Genomic DNA, 16,861 nt, shown 5'->3' on the forward strand with positions numbered 1-16,861 from the left:
CATGGTAAGTATCCTAACAGGAGACAACCGTTAAAAATGTGGGTCATTATCACTAGTGGTTTGCGCGACAGCTTCTTCAACTATTCGTTGAGTTGTTTGCCCAGTCGTCGTATAATCGAATGGGCCTCCGCCAGAGTCGTTGAAGGGGTTCTGTTTGTCGTGATGTCTTCTGCCTGGTATCGTATTCTAGGCTCCTCCTCTTCTGTGGCGTCCTCATGTGCTAAAAGATTTTGTGCCACACACGCACTTGCTAGAAGCCTTGTTTTCCTTAAATGATCAAACAATGAGCCCGTTGGTCACAGAAGCACAATTTTAGTAGGTCTTTGGTTTTGAAGGCCTCATCCGTCTCTGTTGTGTACGGTGAAAGCAGCCAGCTTATCTACCCAGTTTTTCTTGCCTAAGTGCAACGGTCCTGTAATGTAAACGTTCCGGTAATGTAACTCCCGAGAGGGACCAAAAGTTCTCGGGAGGTCCTCAGGGCTGTGGTACCGTTCCCAACGTTGTCACATACTGTTTTCTACTTTTTCTTATTAAAGTTCTTAAAGTCCTGATGAGGGAAAACTCGTGGTCTTGAGGTAGAATCTTTGATTAATAATGAAAGCGTTCTCTGTTCCAGATTCGAAACACGTCACCGTTAAATTACGATTAATAATCAGCTTTGGCGGCCGAAGACTTCGGTCATAAAAAGTACTACCAACAGCCTTGTCAAAGAGGGCGGTGGAGCGGACAGAAGTTCGGGATATTCACTTGTCCTTGCGGTGATAAACAGCCCATAAACGTGAAAGAATCAGCAATGAGCAATGGCATGAGGATGCAGAAGGCAATCGAAACCATTGCATTAAAGACACATATTGTGTTTTTACAGGACATGTGGCAAAAGATTCCGGAATACTCCCCCATTCGGATCTCCAGGAGGGGACTGCGAAATTAAGTTACCAACCAAAGGATGATGTTCTGCTAGCCGGGGCGTGGAATGTCAGAAGGTCGAACGTAGTAGGGAAGCTAGAAAGTCTGAAGAGGGAATGCAATGAATATGAGGATACTGGATGGGTAATACAATACGTGAAGAGAGATGAAAGTGTAATAGTCATGTGGCACTGGAATCCAAATATAAGGGAAGGAGTAGAAGAAAAGGTAATAGGAGAACATGGGCTTCGGAAAAGGAATGGAGAAAGAATAATTGAACTATATAATAAATGTCAGCTGCAAATGGCGAATACTCTGTTCAAGAATCACAAGAGGATGAGGTATACATGGAAAAGACCGGTGATACGGGAGATTAGTTAGATTACATCATGGTCAGGCAGAGATTCCGAAATCAGATACTCGATGGTAAAGCATACCTAGGAGCACCAACAGACTCATATCACAATGTAGTAGCAATGAAGAGTAGGCTGATTTTTAAGAGATTAGAGAAGAAGAATCAATGTGCAAAAAAATTTGATACGGAAGTACTTAGGAATGACGAGATACGCTTGAAGTTCTCTGACTGTAGATACAACTACAATGAATAGCTTCGTAGGCAGTACAGATGGAGAGGATGGACATCCCTAAAAAGAACAATATCAGAAGTTGGAAAGAAATACATTGGTCAAAGAACATAACTGCGAGGAAACCATGGGTAACAGAAGAAATACATCAGTTGATCAATAAAAGAAGGAAGTACAAAAATTTTCATAGAAAGTCAGGAATACTGAAGTACAATTCGATGAGGAATGAAATAAATAGTTTCTGCAGCGAAGCTGAGACAAAATGGCTCCATGAAAAATGTCAAGGAATCATAAAAGGAATGATTTTAGGCAGGACTGACTCAGCATATATTAAAGCCAAAATAACCCTAGTTGAAATTAAAAACAAGGATGGTTCTACGGGAATTCCACTTTTAAATGCAGATGAGAGGAAGGGGATAGGTGGAAAGAGTATGTTCAGGCCTCGATGAGAGGGAAGATTTGTCTGATGTGATAGAAGAAAGGAGTCGATTTAGATTGATACGAGTCCAGTGTGAGAACCAGACCGTAAGAGAGATTTGCAGGGCTTAATATCAGATAAGGCGTAGGGAATGGATATCATTCCATCATAATTTCTAAAATGCTTGGGGGAAGTGACAACAAGTCGACTATTCAAGTTGGTGAGTAGAATGTACGAGTCTGGCAACATACCGTGTAGCTTAAAAATCACATCCACACAAATCCGAAGACAGCAAGAGCCGATAAGTGCTAGAACTATCGCACTGTCTGCTTAAAAACTCATGCATCCAAGTGACTTACAAAAATAATAAACAGAAGAAGGGAAAAGAAAACTCAGGGTATTCTACATGATGATCAGTTTCTTTAGGAAAGGTTAAGACACCAGAGAGGCAATTCTGACGTTGCAGTTGGATAAATCAAGACCCTTTCATAGGATCTGTGAACGTGGAAAAAGCGTTCGACCGTGTAAAATGGTGCAAGATGTTCGTAGTTCTCAAAACAATATTCATATACTGTAGGGAGAGACGGTAATACATAATATGTAGAACAGCCAAGGGTGGACGACCAAGGACAAAGTGCTCCAATTAAAAAGGGTGTAAGACACGAATGTCCTTCTCCCCTTGTGTTCATTCTGTACATCGAAGAAGCATATTGGAATTAAATGAAAGATCCAGGTCGGAATTAAATTCAAGATGGAAAGATATCAATAATACGAATCGCTGACGACATTGCTATCCTCAGCGAAAGTGAAGAAGAATTACGTGATCTGCTGAATGGAATGACTAGTCTAATGAGTACACAATAAAGACTGACAGTAAATTGAAGAAAGACGAAAGTAATGTGGAGTAGCAGAAATGAGGACAGCGAGAAACTTATCAAGATTGACGGTCACGAAGTAGGTGACGCTAAGGAATTCTGGTATAGGAAGTAAAATAACCAATGATGGACGAAGCAAGGAGGACATCAAAAGGCGATTAGCAACGACAGAAAGGGCATTTCTATCCAAGAGAAATCTACTGGCATCAAACATAGGCCTTCTTTTGAAGAATAAATTTCTAAGACTGGAGTAAAGAATTGTTTGGTGGTGAAAAATGGATTGCGGGGAAAACCGGAACAGAGGAGAATCTAAGCATTTGAGATGTGGTGCTTTAGAAGAATATTGAATATTATGTGAACTGATAAAGGGAGGAATTCTAATTTTAAAACTCTAATACCCCTGTCTCTTCTATATGGACCCCTGTTTCTTATTCTATCACATCAGACAAACATTCCCTGTTCTTTTTCCACCTATCCTCTCTCTGCTCGGCATTTAACAGTGGAATTCCCGTGGCACTCTTAATGTTACAAACGTTGCTTTTAATTTCAATGAAAATTGCTTTGTCTTTCCGATACGCTGAGTCAGTCCTTCCGACAATCATTTCCTGTTCCATTTCTTCACATTTTTCACGAAGTCATTTCGTCTTAGCCTCCCTGCACTACCTATTTCTTTCATTCCTCTGCAGCTTCTACTTCTGTGTTCCTGAATTTCCCTGAACGTTTTCGTACTTTCTTCTTTCATCGATCAACTGAACTATTTCTTTTTTTACCTATGGTTTTTCGCAGTTACCTTCTTTGTATATATGTTTTTCTCTCTCAACTCAATTAGTCTTCGTCTTCTAACATTGTTTGTCCCAAGTTCATATACGACTGTAACATTTCCTTCTACACCTTCCTGCTGTCCGGTCTTCCATTACTATTAGATTTCAATCTTCATTTACGTACTGTATTACCCTTTCAATATCCTTCGTATACTTTCTCTCAGCTTGCAATGTCAGCATGTATACCTCAACAACCGTTGTCGGAGTTGGTTTGCTATCGGCTCTGATAAAAACAATCGTATCACAGAACTGTTCACAGTGACATATTATCTGCCCTAACTTTGTATTCATAACGAATCCTACTCCCGTTGTGTTATATTCTGCCGCTGTTGATATTACTCTATACTCAACTGACCAGAAATCTTTGTCTTCTTCCCATTTCACTTCACCGACCCTTACTATATCTAGATTGAGCCTTTGAATTCCTTTTTCACATTTTCTAGCTACCTTACCACGATCAAGCTTCTGGCCTCCTGCACACCGACTCGTAGAACATTATCCTTTTGCTAGTTATTCATGCTTTTTCTCATGGTCACCTTCCGCTGGGCAGTCGCCTGCCAGAGATCCGAATGGGCAACTGTTCTAGAATCTTTTGCCTATGGAGGGATCATCAGTTTCAAAGAAACAGAACCCGGATATTCCGAAAACACTATCTGATGCCATTCTAATCCGCAGTTACTTCGTTGCAATCACCGTTGCTGTCTAGGATGTTGCTGCACATCGCTGATCCGCCCAGCAGTGCTATTCGGTTGAGGTGTCGATCTTTCCGAGGGGAGGGGGGGACGGGGGGGAGTGTTGTTAGGGTGTGGTGCGACCTGCCCCATGTCGTGTTCTGTGGCCTTCCGTAAACCATTCGGCACACACTATATGCACAGTCGAAAAAACATTTCACCTCACACGAGCAGCAATTTCCTGGCTGGATGCATCCAATTCTGTCATGGCAATAATGCGCCCTCTCTCTAGCTCACTGATCTGATCTGACGGGATGGCTCGCTCATGCGTCTGCGAGATATCCTAAGCATCAGCTCATGTCACACTGATCCATTAACTTCGATTTACTGCAACAACAAGGGCGGCAGGCACGTTTTACCGATAGATAGTGTTGTTCCTCCATATCGATGTGGACCTTGAACCCGTTGGCCGACTTCTTTCAAATGTTAATCATTTATGCAGAACCTACGATTTTACATGTTCTGTGAATATGAACTTTCTATTTTTTCTGAATATGAATGTTCTTGATGAGGAATTTGAGAGACTTGTCGTTTGGCAATTAGTGTATGAAAAAAAAATGAATCCCTGAAAAAGCGCAAAGTTTTTCTCTGGTCATCCAATGATGAGAAGTTATATTTGACTGTATCGCGCATATAAATCTCCCTTATTGGTCCTTCGGCATGTTTCTTATGTTCGCTGTTCAAGAGTAGGTGTTACTCTGAGTAGTGGATGATAATAAGTGCTATTTTCGGTGGTTATATTGAAAGGTTTCGTGGCGGTGCAGGTGAGGCTCCCTGCTAAACCCGCAGGACAGGACCGGTAGTTTAAATTGTGGGAAGGGGCCAAAATAAGCCGCTGGCAGTTACACTCGAACATACAACTTTATTTATTGGTGAAACATTACAAGAGCCAAGAATTTTTTTTTAAAAAAAAGGAGCGTTAATTTACCCGTTGAGTGCACCATACAATCTCGTGCCTTAAGGGAAAGGCCACCTTAATTTAAAAATCGGCTAGAAGGCATACAAATTCAAGCAAGACCAAATAAGAAAAGGCAGTACACCCAACGGCGCTCAGAAGTTTCCGAGAGTCGGCCTGGAATTCTAACACTAACGCTCGCTTAGGTGAGGCAGGCAGTCGGTCGAACCATTCTCGATCCGAAGACAACCCAACCGACAGACAGTCAACGGACCCACCGACAAGATTCCTTCCGCTCAACCCAACCAGCAAACAACAGGAATTCAACTGCACAATGTAGAAGGTATTGGCGCCCACAACCAATTATCCACTGGGCTGTCAAACTACACTCCGTGCTGGACAGCGACAACAGGATGAGGAAAATACACTGCCAGAATTTACGTCGACGGCCAGGGCAGTTAACCGGAACGTTAACGGCCACAAGACAGAAGATTCCGCTGGTGCACTTCAATTAAAAACAACGTAGTACAATTAAACTCCACCGGAGGGTGGCTAAAATCTTCCAACTTGAAAACACAAGTTGTTGCTCGCGAGAACGTCCCAACGGCCGACAACGAAATCCAAACGACACAGTGTGAACAGTCGTGACTTGCTGGTAGGTTAAGTCTAAACTCGACTTTCGTGTCCAGGATCGGTGAGCCACGGAGCTCATAGCAATGGGAACAGAACCACACACTCCGACCACGCGTGGACGCCACCAACAGCCTCCGTGAAACCACGCGCCGCGGAGATTTCCGCGCCAACCGACCACCTCCACGCCTGGATAAGGTGAAAGAACCAAAAATACGTCGGCCGACAAGACGACCAACCGAACGACCAACCGACGGTCGTCCCGCTCCACTCTCCAGCTGTCGGACAGTTCATGTGTGTCGCCAGCGGTCGGCGAGGACCGGCTGTCGGTGCCTCGCCGGCGCTCCGTCCCCAACTTAACTGCTGCTGCGTCCCGACTGCACTGCTGGTCTATCTGCAACTGACTACCAGGACACACCACGACCCGGAAATACTTTCGGTCGCTCTAGAGATGGTACGACAGTGCACCTATCGGTACGGGCTGCTACTGCCACTCACGGGCAAATAAAGCTGGAAGTTAGTGATGCCAGTAAATGGAATAAGAAAACGAGACTGCAGTACCGTAATAGAAGATGACAAACAATAGATGGGATAAATGCGAACCGTGCTCTTCTCAGCAGGGTTTGACTCGTTGCTAGTTCCAGGTGAGCTCTGTTCTGTTGACACCTCTTTCTGATCATTTCCAGGCTGCAGCGAAGCGTATTTGTTTGAGGCGGTCACAGGTGCTATGGTTTAGCGATGTCCTCCGCTTCTTGCGAGTCTTAGCGTTTTTTTTTTCTCCTGCTCTTTATTGGACAATGAGTTGTCACCCTTTGGCCTCGTCCTTATTGTGTGGTTGGGCATAGTCGTTTCCGACATGTTCGGTGGCTCAGAATCTTACAAACTTGGTAACTCAGCAGATTCTGATAGATCAGGTATATTTCCTCTCTGTTATGAATAGTATGTGGCAGTATTTGACGTCCTTCAGCACGTCCTTGGAGTGTACTGCCCTGGGAGATGATACAGTTGTCAGGTGCAGTCGAAAGAGGCAGGAGTGTGTGGTTCTAGTGCAGCGATTGTTTGATTCTACCCGCCAGGTTCGTGACCGCGACTGTGTCTTAGCTGTCGTGCTGCTCTAGCGTGTGGCGTGTCCGTTGCCTGGTTCGTCATAAGCCGTTGTCCGTCCGCCGTTGTAAATGGAGCTGCGGATGGGGCCGGCGGCGGGGCAGTCGCGCTTGCCTCGGCCGTGCGCGCACCTCGGTCGTGTCACGTGTGGCATCGCTCACTCGACTGGGGAAATGGGGTAATGGCACTTGTGTGTTCTCCAATTGAGAAGTTCCGCTTGATTTCACGCAACCCACATAGCGTAACTGTCATGTGTGTCAGCAAACTACAGTGGTTCTGGAACTTAGAATCTGCATACTTCTATGATGCAGGAGGTCAGGGAATGAATAGTGACAACCGATAGTCCTGTTCAACAAGTATAGCAGGTGTTTCGAGAAAACATTTTTCTTCTGTCACTCTTCTGGCTGGTTTAATGGGGCCTACCACAAATTCTTATCCCCTCCTTTTCTCTTTGTCGCAGTTGCATTCTACGCCGACAACTTGTAAGGCGTCAGGAATCGAACACCTTCCATGAAAACCCTGACATGATAAGCAAATCCAGAAGTATGTCACATAGCTCCGAATAAATCGTGACATTAAATTAACCAAAGTAATACGAGTAACGAGTGAGCAAATGGAATACCACAGACTAACACAAGAATGCCTAAATGCATGTCGTACCTTCCCACCGTGAGACCGACGCAGTTCCAAGGGGAGAAACGAGAACAGAAGCCGAGAGCAGAACCGTGTTAAGCTAGAAGGCCCTACAATAAGGGACGGACTGGACACCCACGTCGCCAGCTAACCACTACGGCACACAACCCGCACGTTTTAGCTTGAGACTGGTTCGCGTCTATGTTACGTCAAGGACCACCCCCCAGCCCATGTTAAAAGCTAGAGCCCTCCAGAAAAACAGTATAGATCTTACGATAACACTAAAAGGGCCACTACCACCCGCAACTTTTATCGTGAGACGTTTTCGCGCCTCTGTTACATTAGGACCACTCCCCAGCGCATGTTTAAAGATAGAACCCCCAGAAGAACAGTATAGAACTTACGATAACGCTAAAAGGACTACACCAGCTGCAGGTTTTAGTGTGAGTATTTTTCGCGTCTCTGTTACGTTGCAAACTTTAAAAACATTGCCCCACCACGAAAAGTATAACGTTTCTCATTGGATAGACAGAATTTTTGTAGGCGGATCTTACGGTTAGCACTGAGACCCTGATTGGTCAGATGAAAACACAGCCAGATACTTTTTTTAAAACCAACTTCGGTAAATTGTAATAAGGAGCAGTTAGGAGATGAGAGCTAGTTCCGAGACAGCGAGCTGGATGGCTGCTGCGCCGGCCGCTGCCCCCCTGACGAACACCGACAAGGTAATGAACGCACGCGATGCCGCATAACAGCGCATAAAGCTTCACTCAGAGTTGCAGAAGTCTCATCTGTTAACCTCCTTTTTGCGTAATACTAGTGTCGATCGTCAATTAAAGCACATGGTGTTCACATTGGCCACTTGAAGTAAAAATCTCAAATGCGATGATTTTTCTGTTATAAAGTTATTGAGAAGGCGCATCAGCCACTGTAATTTACGACAAGTTAGATAAGCTATTAACGATAATTGAATGTCACTGTAAACCATTTTGATAGTTTTTCTCTTTTGTGCAACTTAATTTAAACCTAGATTATAGATGTGATATGGCATAGGTCATCCTTCGATCCATTGTAGAACTTGGAGACCGATTCAGGGAACATTCGTTCACATTTTTGTCGAACGCAGTTGGTTTTTAGCATCCTGTATTAAAACACTTCTTTTATCAATAGTGCAACTTATAAACAATGTTTTGTGAGTAAAATAAAATATCCAAAACTAAACTTAACTGCTTTTCCGACGTTATTTTACCAGCTAACTAAAAATAGGGAAGCCTTGAACCCCTTCCACTAAATTTAGTTAGTATTAAGATTCTTTTACAGGGAGTTCAATGGAGCTGACGCTGAGATCATTAAGTATTTGGTTATATCATCGCTAGTTTCACTGAACTCTTCTGAACTCTACATGTCATGTGTTGTCTGGCGTCTCCTCACCGGCAACAGGCCCTGGTTCAAACTAGTCAATTCCCTAAGAAACACGCTCAGAGCGTCTTTGTGCGAAAGTGGTAGGGAGACACAATATAGAACAAACAGACACCACCATGAATGTTTAGAAATTGTCTGCACGGTGTATGTCAATCTGTGAACTTCCCTCCTCTACTGTTACCTCTAGAGCCATGGAGGCTAATCCCAGATGCTTCAACACACATCCTATCGGTCTGCCCCGTCTTCTTGTCGGTATTTTCCACATGTTACATTCTTCACCGATTCTATGTAGAACCTCCACATTTCTTGCGTTAACAATTCTAAGCATAAATTTTGCTGATATACGTCCTCAACAAATCGCTTACATTTCGAGATATTACTGGTTTTGATCGAAACACTGGTTGTTTATTAATGGCTTCTGCATATCGATCGTCATAGGATTCGGATTTGAGTTTTATTCCGAATTTGATAGCGTCTACAAACGCCAGTAATTCCACTTTCGTCAGTTCCTGTGTTTCAGTGGTAGTATCTGTGATGCTGGCCGCTGGTTTCTCAACCGTGGGTTGCAAAGCCACCGTTGCCCTCTGTTCCGTCGATTGTTCCCCGGTAAGTACAATCAAATTATCGGCTTCATTTACGTTCATCATGTTGCGTGCATTACTGATTAATGCAAATTTAGAAACTTTGCGGCTAATTTCCACCACTTACTACTAATGAGAGTGAGCAACTTTATTCAGAGTGAAAGGATTTAATTCGCTACGAATCTGAACAGTGCAAATTTCGTGCAAAGAACAATGCTTAATTGATATTGTCCTGTAACTAGCGTCGCCACGTGGAATCTTCCCATGATAGTAGGAGAAAAGTCTACAAAAACCCTTATGAAGCAATAATCTATCACAAATCTAATCTACACATTAATTGGGTTGCATGCAGTATTGCTGTGCTGTATTTAATACAAGAACCGTGATTAAAAAGTGTGGATTGTCCACTAGGACAATGAATATTCAAATCCCTAAGAAAGATAATGGCAAAGAAAATTAAGCAAATGGTCACTGGCGTGCAACAAGAGAACAAAAAAATCAGAAAGCACTGAGTTTACAGTTAAATATTCTGCAATACTACATTTTGAAAGGAAATTGAAATGAAGTTGCTGGTTAAATGAATGATTGTAAGTGAAACTTTTTTATGTAATAAATGACTTTCATTATCTTCATAACGTAACGCAAAATTTGGAAAAAGGCTATCAATTGGCTTTTAATTATTGAAAGACTGAACTGAATCCACTTTAAGCAAGTGAGCAACTTATTTACTTTCAACATACGGACAGCAAAATACGCATGATGCCAGCACAAATCTCTCCCTAAGCTAAATACAGCGTAAATAAAAATACGCGTTCTTAATTTATGGTGTATCCTTAGATATTAGTTTTACCAGTGAAATTTTAAACTACTTTAGTGAGTGAAGTTAGTACTCAAAATTGCAAATTAATTAAGCCTCTGTTATGCAATACAAGAATGAGCTCCAGGGAAGCGAAATTTAGACTGAAAGTGGTCGTCAGCAAACAACCAAAATTGACGGTAAATAGTTAGTCAGATTTCATATTTTTATGACACTCGGTGATTTCACAGGAAGGAAAGGGACCCTGTTAGATAATTATGTCTGTGGACGGTGATTACACAGCTGCCCTACAAGTTTTAACTACTGTAGGTTCTTATACAAAGAACTTAAAGTTCGTCAAAGAAATGCCACTGGGTAATGCCTGTACGATATTGGTAATACTCTGTTAGTTAACGGTCTTACGATGTTGTGGCTATATGGATGACAAAGCATGTAGCCTACGACAACGCTGACCAGCTGCTGCTTCTGTTGCTGCTATTGTTGGTTGAGAACCAAGATTCGTCTGTAGAACGACGGATATTAGTGAGACAGACAACCGCTAGAACTGCCAGTCCGACCTTTCTGTCGATACATACTGGTTAATGAAGTAGGTACACCTACATTGGCAACATCATAACTGTCCACCCGAGGTCTGTGGGAGCGACCAAAACGCACTTCTGCATTCTTTCAAGACTCAAGCTGCTCAGCTTGCAGTATGACAGACACAACAACAACACAGCTACCGCCATTTCATCGTAGCGTTAGATATATTTACAAATAGTTTCCATGGCGATTACCCAGCAATTTACAACTTTTACTTTATATTTTCAATGAATTATAAAAATTCACAAATAAACGTACTATTTCATCGTTTACCAAATGTAGTTTCTGTAACAAAGCTCAAAGATTAAGAAATAGCCGTATATCACAAGTTATCAACCGAAATTGAACGGCAGAAATTTTGGACGATGCAGAAGGTATTTCATCTGCATTTTCTGTATTACAAAATGTTTGAAGGCGCAGAGCGAGTCTTAGATTTTAAACTACTGCAATGTTCAGCACTTTGGGCCTGTCAGCAGAATTATTTTGGGCGTAAGCTGAATCGTGCGGCACAAGTGTAATGGCTTCCATTCGATCCCCCTCGTCATACAGTTCTTCCCTTGTGGTATGAAACGGCGCGAATTCCACGAGAAGCGCTTGTTGTAGAGGTCCCCACAGGGCGGAATTCTCTCATGTCGAACAAATAGCAGCAAAATATCAGCGTCAATGAACGACCTCTAAGTGCTAGGGTTCGTGGCAACTAATGCAATGGTCTCGAAACAGGTGGAAATGTTACATGCAGTTTCTTCCGGAGACGTAAATTGTGGCAGTGCATGACGAACGTGTGCTCGGTCAGTTGGCACATGCTGCTGTACCACTCTCTAGAACATTTGTTCTTTCTGTCCTGTAATCTACCATGTTGCGTAAGTTGAAAGGTGGTGTGGGGAGGATGTGCGCTTCCATCAGGAATTACATCTCAATGTTAAAACGCATCAGGAAGTCTTCGAGTTGGCGTTGAATATGTAGCGTGAAAGGTTATGCAGAATATTTGGTCTATGAGCCATAACTGGGGGCGAATATCTTAATGGCTTCATATCCCAGCGGACCTAATTTTGATAGGATGTCTCGTGCTTCACTAAACTTATATAAGATCTCGTGAGTGGCGGTAAAGATGTTCTTCTGGCTGAGAGTCACTGATAATTCTGTTACGCTCGTGACCATCTTCATGGCTTCCGAGAAGTCGAATTGTGAATGCGAGGCCATTGTAATCGCGCTAGTTTGTTGATCTCTGGTGCCAGCGAAAGTGTACCAGGCGGCTGTGGACTGTGTCGTACTGAGACGTAAAGACGGAAATTCCTTTTCGTTGGCAACATTCCGCTGAGTAGGGGCAGCAAACAATTGTTGTTTGGTCAACGCTACTTATTCCCATGTACTGTAAAACCTCAGTGCCTCCCGGAATTTGGGACATCTTCTACGTGTAGTGAGATGTTCGCCTTCACTTTTTACACATTTTTCCATCTGGTTTGCAGGATTTATGCACACCTTGAATGGGTGATGATCCATGTACTTCACGCACAAAGGTGGCCAATGGCAATAATCGGTCGTATGGAAGACACTTCCACATCATCTGCATTGTGGTTAGCCCTCTTTTGCTCAGTTTGTTTCAATTAGCACCCTGCTGTCGAGAATATGTTTGACATTATATACTAACTTAGTAACTGAGCGTGTCAGCAGAGTCACACAGAACGTTATGCGTGAATTAATTTGCTGTTTTTATCGTCTCTAGATTTAAATTGATGGATAGAAGCTTGATGGAAACAGATTGCAGAATCTCCTCTTGTGTTATTTCCGCGGGAAGGTACTTTATAACGACATTGATAGACCTCTCGGTTGGCAGTTGTTGCGCAGAAAAGGGAATTTTTTAATCGTTGGAAGATCGCAGCCGACGACGAGAAGTGAAACTTGACTGTATCACCCTTACAAATGGCTATTATTGGTGCCTTATCATGTTCCTTCAGTGCACTGTTGAGGAGTTGGTATTAGCCTGAGTAGTGGATGGTAATTGGTGGTATCCGCGCTGACGGTTTTAGAAGGTTTCGCGTCGGTACTCATTGCGCGTTCCAGGTGCTCTCTCTTCTGTTGACGCCTCCATCTCGTCATTGCCAGGCTGTAGCGATGCGTATTTTTGGAAATGGGGACGGGGTACTATCGTTTCGCGATGTCGTCACGTTTTGAGAGTTATTGCATTTTCTTTCCAATCGTTGATGGACAACTGGTTCAAGCTCTGGGGCCTTGTCCTTAATTTGCGGGTGAGCACCGTTATTACTCGGTGGCTCCGAATTGAAAAACTTGGTTACTCTGTCGATTCTGCTGCATTGGGTGTCACGTCATCTCCGTTATCAGTGGCACGTGGCATTATTTTGCGTCTGGCGGCGAGTCCTTAAGCACGTTCGATTCTTCAGTCCTGGCCCGTGGTGCGAAGGTCAAGTGCCGTGGACAGCGGTTGAATTAAGAGTGTTGTTCCAGTGTAAGTATTCTGCTGGATTCCGCCTACCGGGCTCCAGATCGCGACCTGTGTCTTAGAGGGCGAGGGCTGATCTCCCTAAAGTGGGCGCTCCATTGTCCTGGATGATGGCACTTCTGTGTTCTCAATGTGAGACGTTCCGCCAACATAACGTGACTGTCTTATGTGTCGACAAATTGCAGAGATGCAGGAACATGGAATCTGGAGGTGTATACGTGTATGATGCAGAAGATCAGGGAATGAAGCGAGTGTCAGAGTGTCAACCCTCGATCTTTTCCAGCAAGTATACAAGGGTATTCGGGAAAATGCTCGATCTACGATACATGGACGTACTGGTTTTTGGGATCATCACTATTCTGGCTGGTTTGATGCCGTCTACCACAAATTCGTCACCTAAACCAATCTCTTCGTTGCCCACCGCTATTTACTGAATCTGTGAATCCCATACACTTCTAACTCTCTATTGTAGCCTCTAGCACCCTGGAGATTTTTCTCTGATGCCTCTACACATGTCCTATCAGTCTGTCTCTTCTTCTTGTCGGTGTTTTCAATCGGTTACTTCCCTCACCGACTCTACGGAGAACCTTCTCATTTCTTGTCTTTTCAGTACATCTGACTTTCAACAGTCCTCTGTTGCGTCACATCTCAAATGCCTCCACTGATTCAAAATTAGGAATACTTGAACTAAGTTTTGTCAACGGAATTTGTATATAGTTAGTAAATAAATGGTAAAGAGCATAATCCAACTGTCCATGTGTCACACACATACAATGCTGTGCTCCAAACGTACATTATCGGAAATTTTTTCCTCAAAATAAGGTCGTTGTTTGACACCAGTGGACATGACTCGACCTGCAAAGCCCTGTTTTCCTGCGCTATTCTGCTTCTTATGTCCTCTTTGCTCCGTCCGTCATGTGGTATTGTGTTTCCAAGGTAGCAGAATTCCTTAATTTTTCTGCTTCGCCGCCACCAGTTTCGGTGTTATGTTAACGCTATTTTCCTTTCTGCTGCTATTCATTTCGCTTGTCATTTTTCGGTTTACTTTGAGTCTATATTCAGTATTCATCAGGCTGTGGATTCCTGTCAACAGATGCAACAGCCAATGATTTCTCACTTCCACAGTGAATAGCAATATCATCAGCGGATGTCATCCTTACAACTTCCATTTTAGATCACCTCTTGAACCGTTCTTTTATTTACTTCATTGCTTCTCGGCTCTATAAATTGAACACTAATGACGAAGAACGTATCCGCGTCCTACACTTTTCTTAATCTGAGCACGTCTTTATTGTTATAGCAGTCTTATTTTTCCCTGTTGGTTCTTGAACACATTACATATTACTCGCCTTACATAGCTTATACAAATACAATTAAATATGGAGGAATTAATCAGTTAAACGTACCAGTAAAATATGAAACTCGCAGGCAGCACGAAAAGATTTCATATGTATCCAGTACACTAAAGAAAAGTGTTGGTCACATTCGACGACAAAAAGAAGAAGAAGAAGACCAGCGGTAGATACCTAAAAATACTATTCTTGTGCTTATTGTTCTCGACTACTTAGTAACGTACGCAGTGTTCTGCCTAGATATTTTTCTCTTTAAATTCGAAAATAGTTTCGAATATTTCATCATGTAGATAAACGTAAGAAATGCGGTTCTTTCTATTAATTTATGACCATAGTTTAATTAGAAACTTTGCTGAGTAACAAAAACGAATTATTATGTTTTAAATTGAATATTAGTTTTTCTATCGTCTAAAGGGTGTATTCAAACGAACTGTGTACAAATATAATTTGCGTTGGTTAGGAAGTTAGAGTCGTCCATTGTTTTAGATGGGCATACATGTTCTGCGCATAAATGGCTGTCTTCAGACGGATGTTCTGGTGGCGGGGATGTTCATTAACTAAGGAGTTCAGGCGAGTGCATATTTTCTGAATATACTATCTTCATTGGTCCGCAGAAAGAGTAGCGTTTGCTGCAGTCATTTATCTAAATTAATAATCATTTCACTTGTCATTTTGTATGTTACAGAGAAAAACATTTTACCTGCATCATTGTGTTTGCAATTAACCCGTTTTGTTGGTGTAAAATGTATCTAGCATGCGATCTGCATGGTACAACGAGAACAAAGTAAGGCCTGCAGATAGTAGCAGTGGACTCAAAGTTTGGAGTTTAAGGCCCGTGATGAAAAGTCTTATCTAACATTTTTGTCAGCAGTGAGTGAATTACCGTTATCCTGGTTGTAATCTATGCTTGGGTCCAGTTCATCTAACTTTCCATTTAGTCCATTGTAACGCGAGCTCATAAAAAGGGCCGCTTTCCGACATAGGTATTGTGCCTTCCGAAAATACTGAAGCACGCTTGAAAGCTGCACATTATGTCCACATATATGCGTGGCGCTTGCTACGGCACGCAAATAAGTTCATGTAAGTACGAGCGATAATGCGTCGTCAGGCAGTACACACTGCAAGCTGAACCAAAGGATGCGAATAACATCCTTAAGGAATCGGAATAGCAACTGATAACATAAACAATAAAATATGACCGTGTGAAATAGTATATACCATCACACGGGCTTCAGAATAAAATCGCAACTTAAAGAGTCTTACAAGAGATGGAGGTTCACTAGTAACACCGTCCAGGTATCGGGAAAAATATGCACTTTCCGATAAAAGTATTCGGACACCTGTCTGTGGACATTATTATGAGCTACGCCCACCCTTCACCCTACGGTGGGGACAAATTCAGGGAGGTGCCTGAATATCAGAGGAGGTATGGGAGACAATTATTCCTCGACAGCTGAAACCTGAGAAGGTAAGTGATGTTGGCCACTGGAGCGAAGTCGACGTTCTAACTCTTCCCAAAGGTATTGCACAGCTCCGGAGTCTAGGCAAGAGTGATGATTTCAGCAATATTGTTGTCCACATTCCATTGCCCGACAAAAGACACAGATCGTTGCCACGCTCATACAATCATCATCACCGACTCATCATCTACGGTAGACAGCATGTAATGCTGTAGTATGTATTTACAACCAACCGCATTTTGTGTTTTCTTTTATACAGTAAGAGGGCTGCACACCGTACTGTTACATCACCTCCTCTGTACTTCACTGTTGTGATAAAACATGTAGGTAGGTTGAGCGGTGTGCGGCTCTCGTTGATGTCGTTCATAATTTGGCATCTTGCAATTGCGACAGTGGCGTATCGTTTTCTTAGTGTGTTCACTGTTTCCATTATCTTCCTCTCACCTTGTCTGTCCGTGAGTGGCAGCAACAGCACATATCGATAGCGCGTCCTGTGGCAGCATCTTTGGAGCGGCCTCTACTATTTCCGGGTGATCGTGTGTCGAGCGAGTTGAGTGGGGCGGAGCAGCAATAAGGTCAGGACAGCCCTTAG

The sequence above is a fragment of the Schistocerca gregaria genome, chromosome 8 (genome assembly GCF_023897955.1).
Source record: "Schistocerca gregaria isolate iqSchGreg1 chromosome 8, iqSchGreg1.2, whole genome shotgun sequence".
NCBI lineage: Eukaryota > Metazoa > Arthropoda > Insecta > Orthoptera > Acrididae > Schistocerca > Schistocerca gregaria.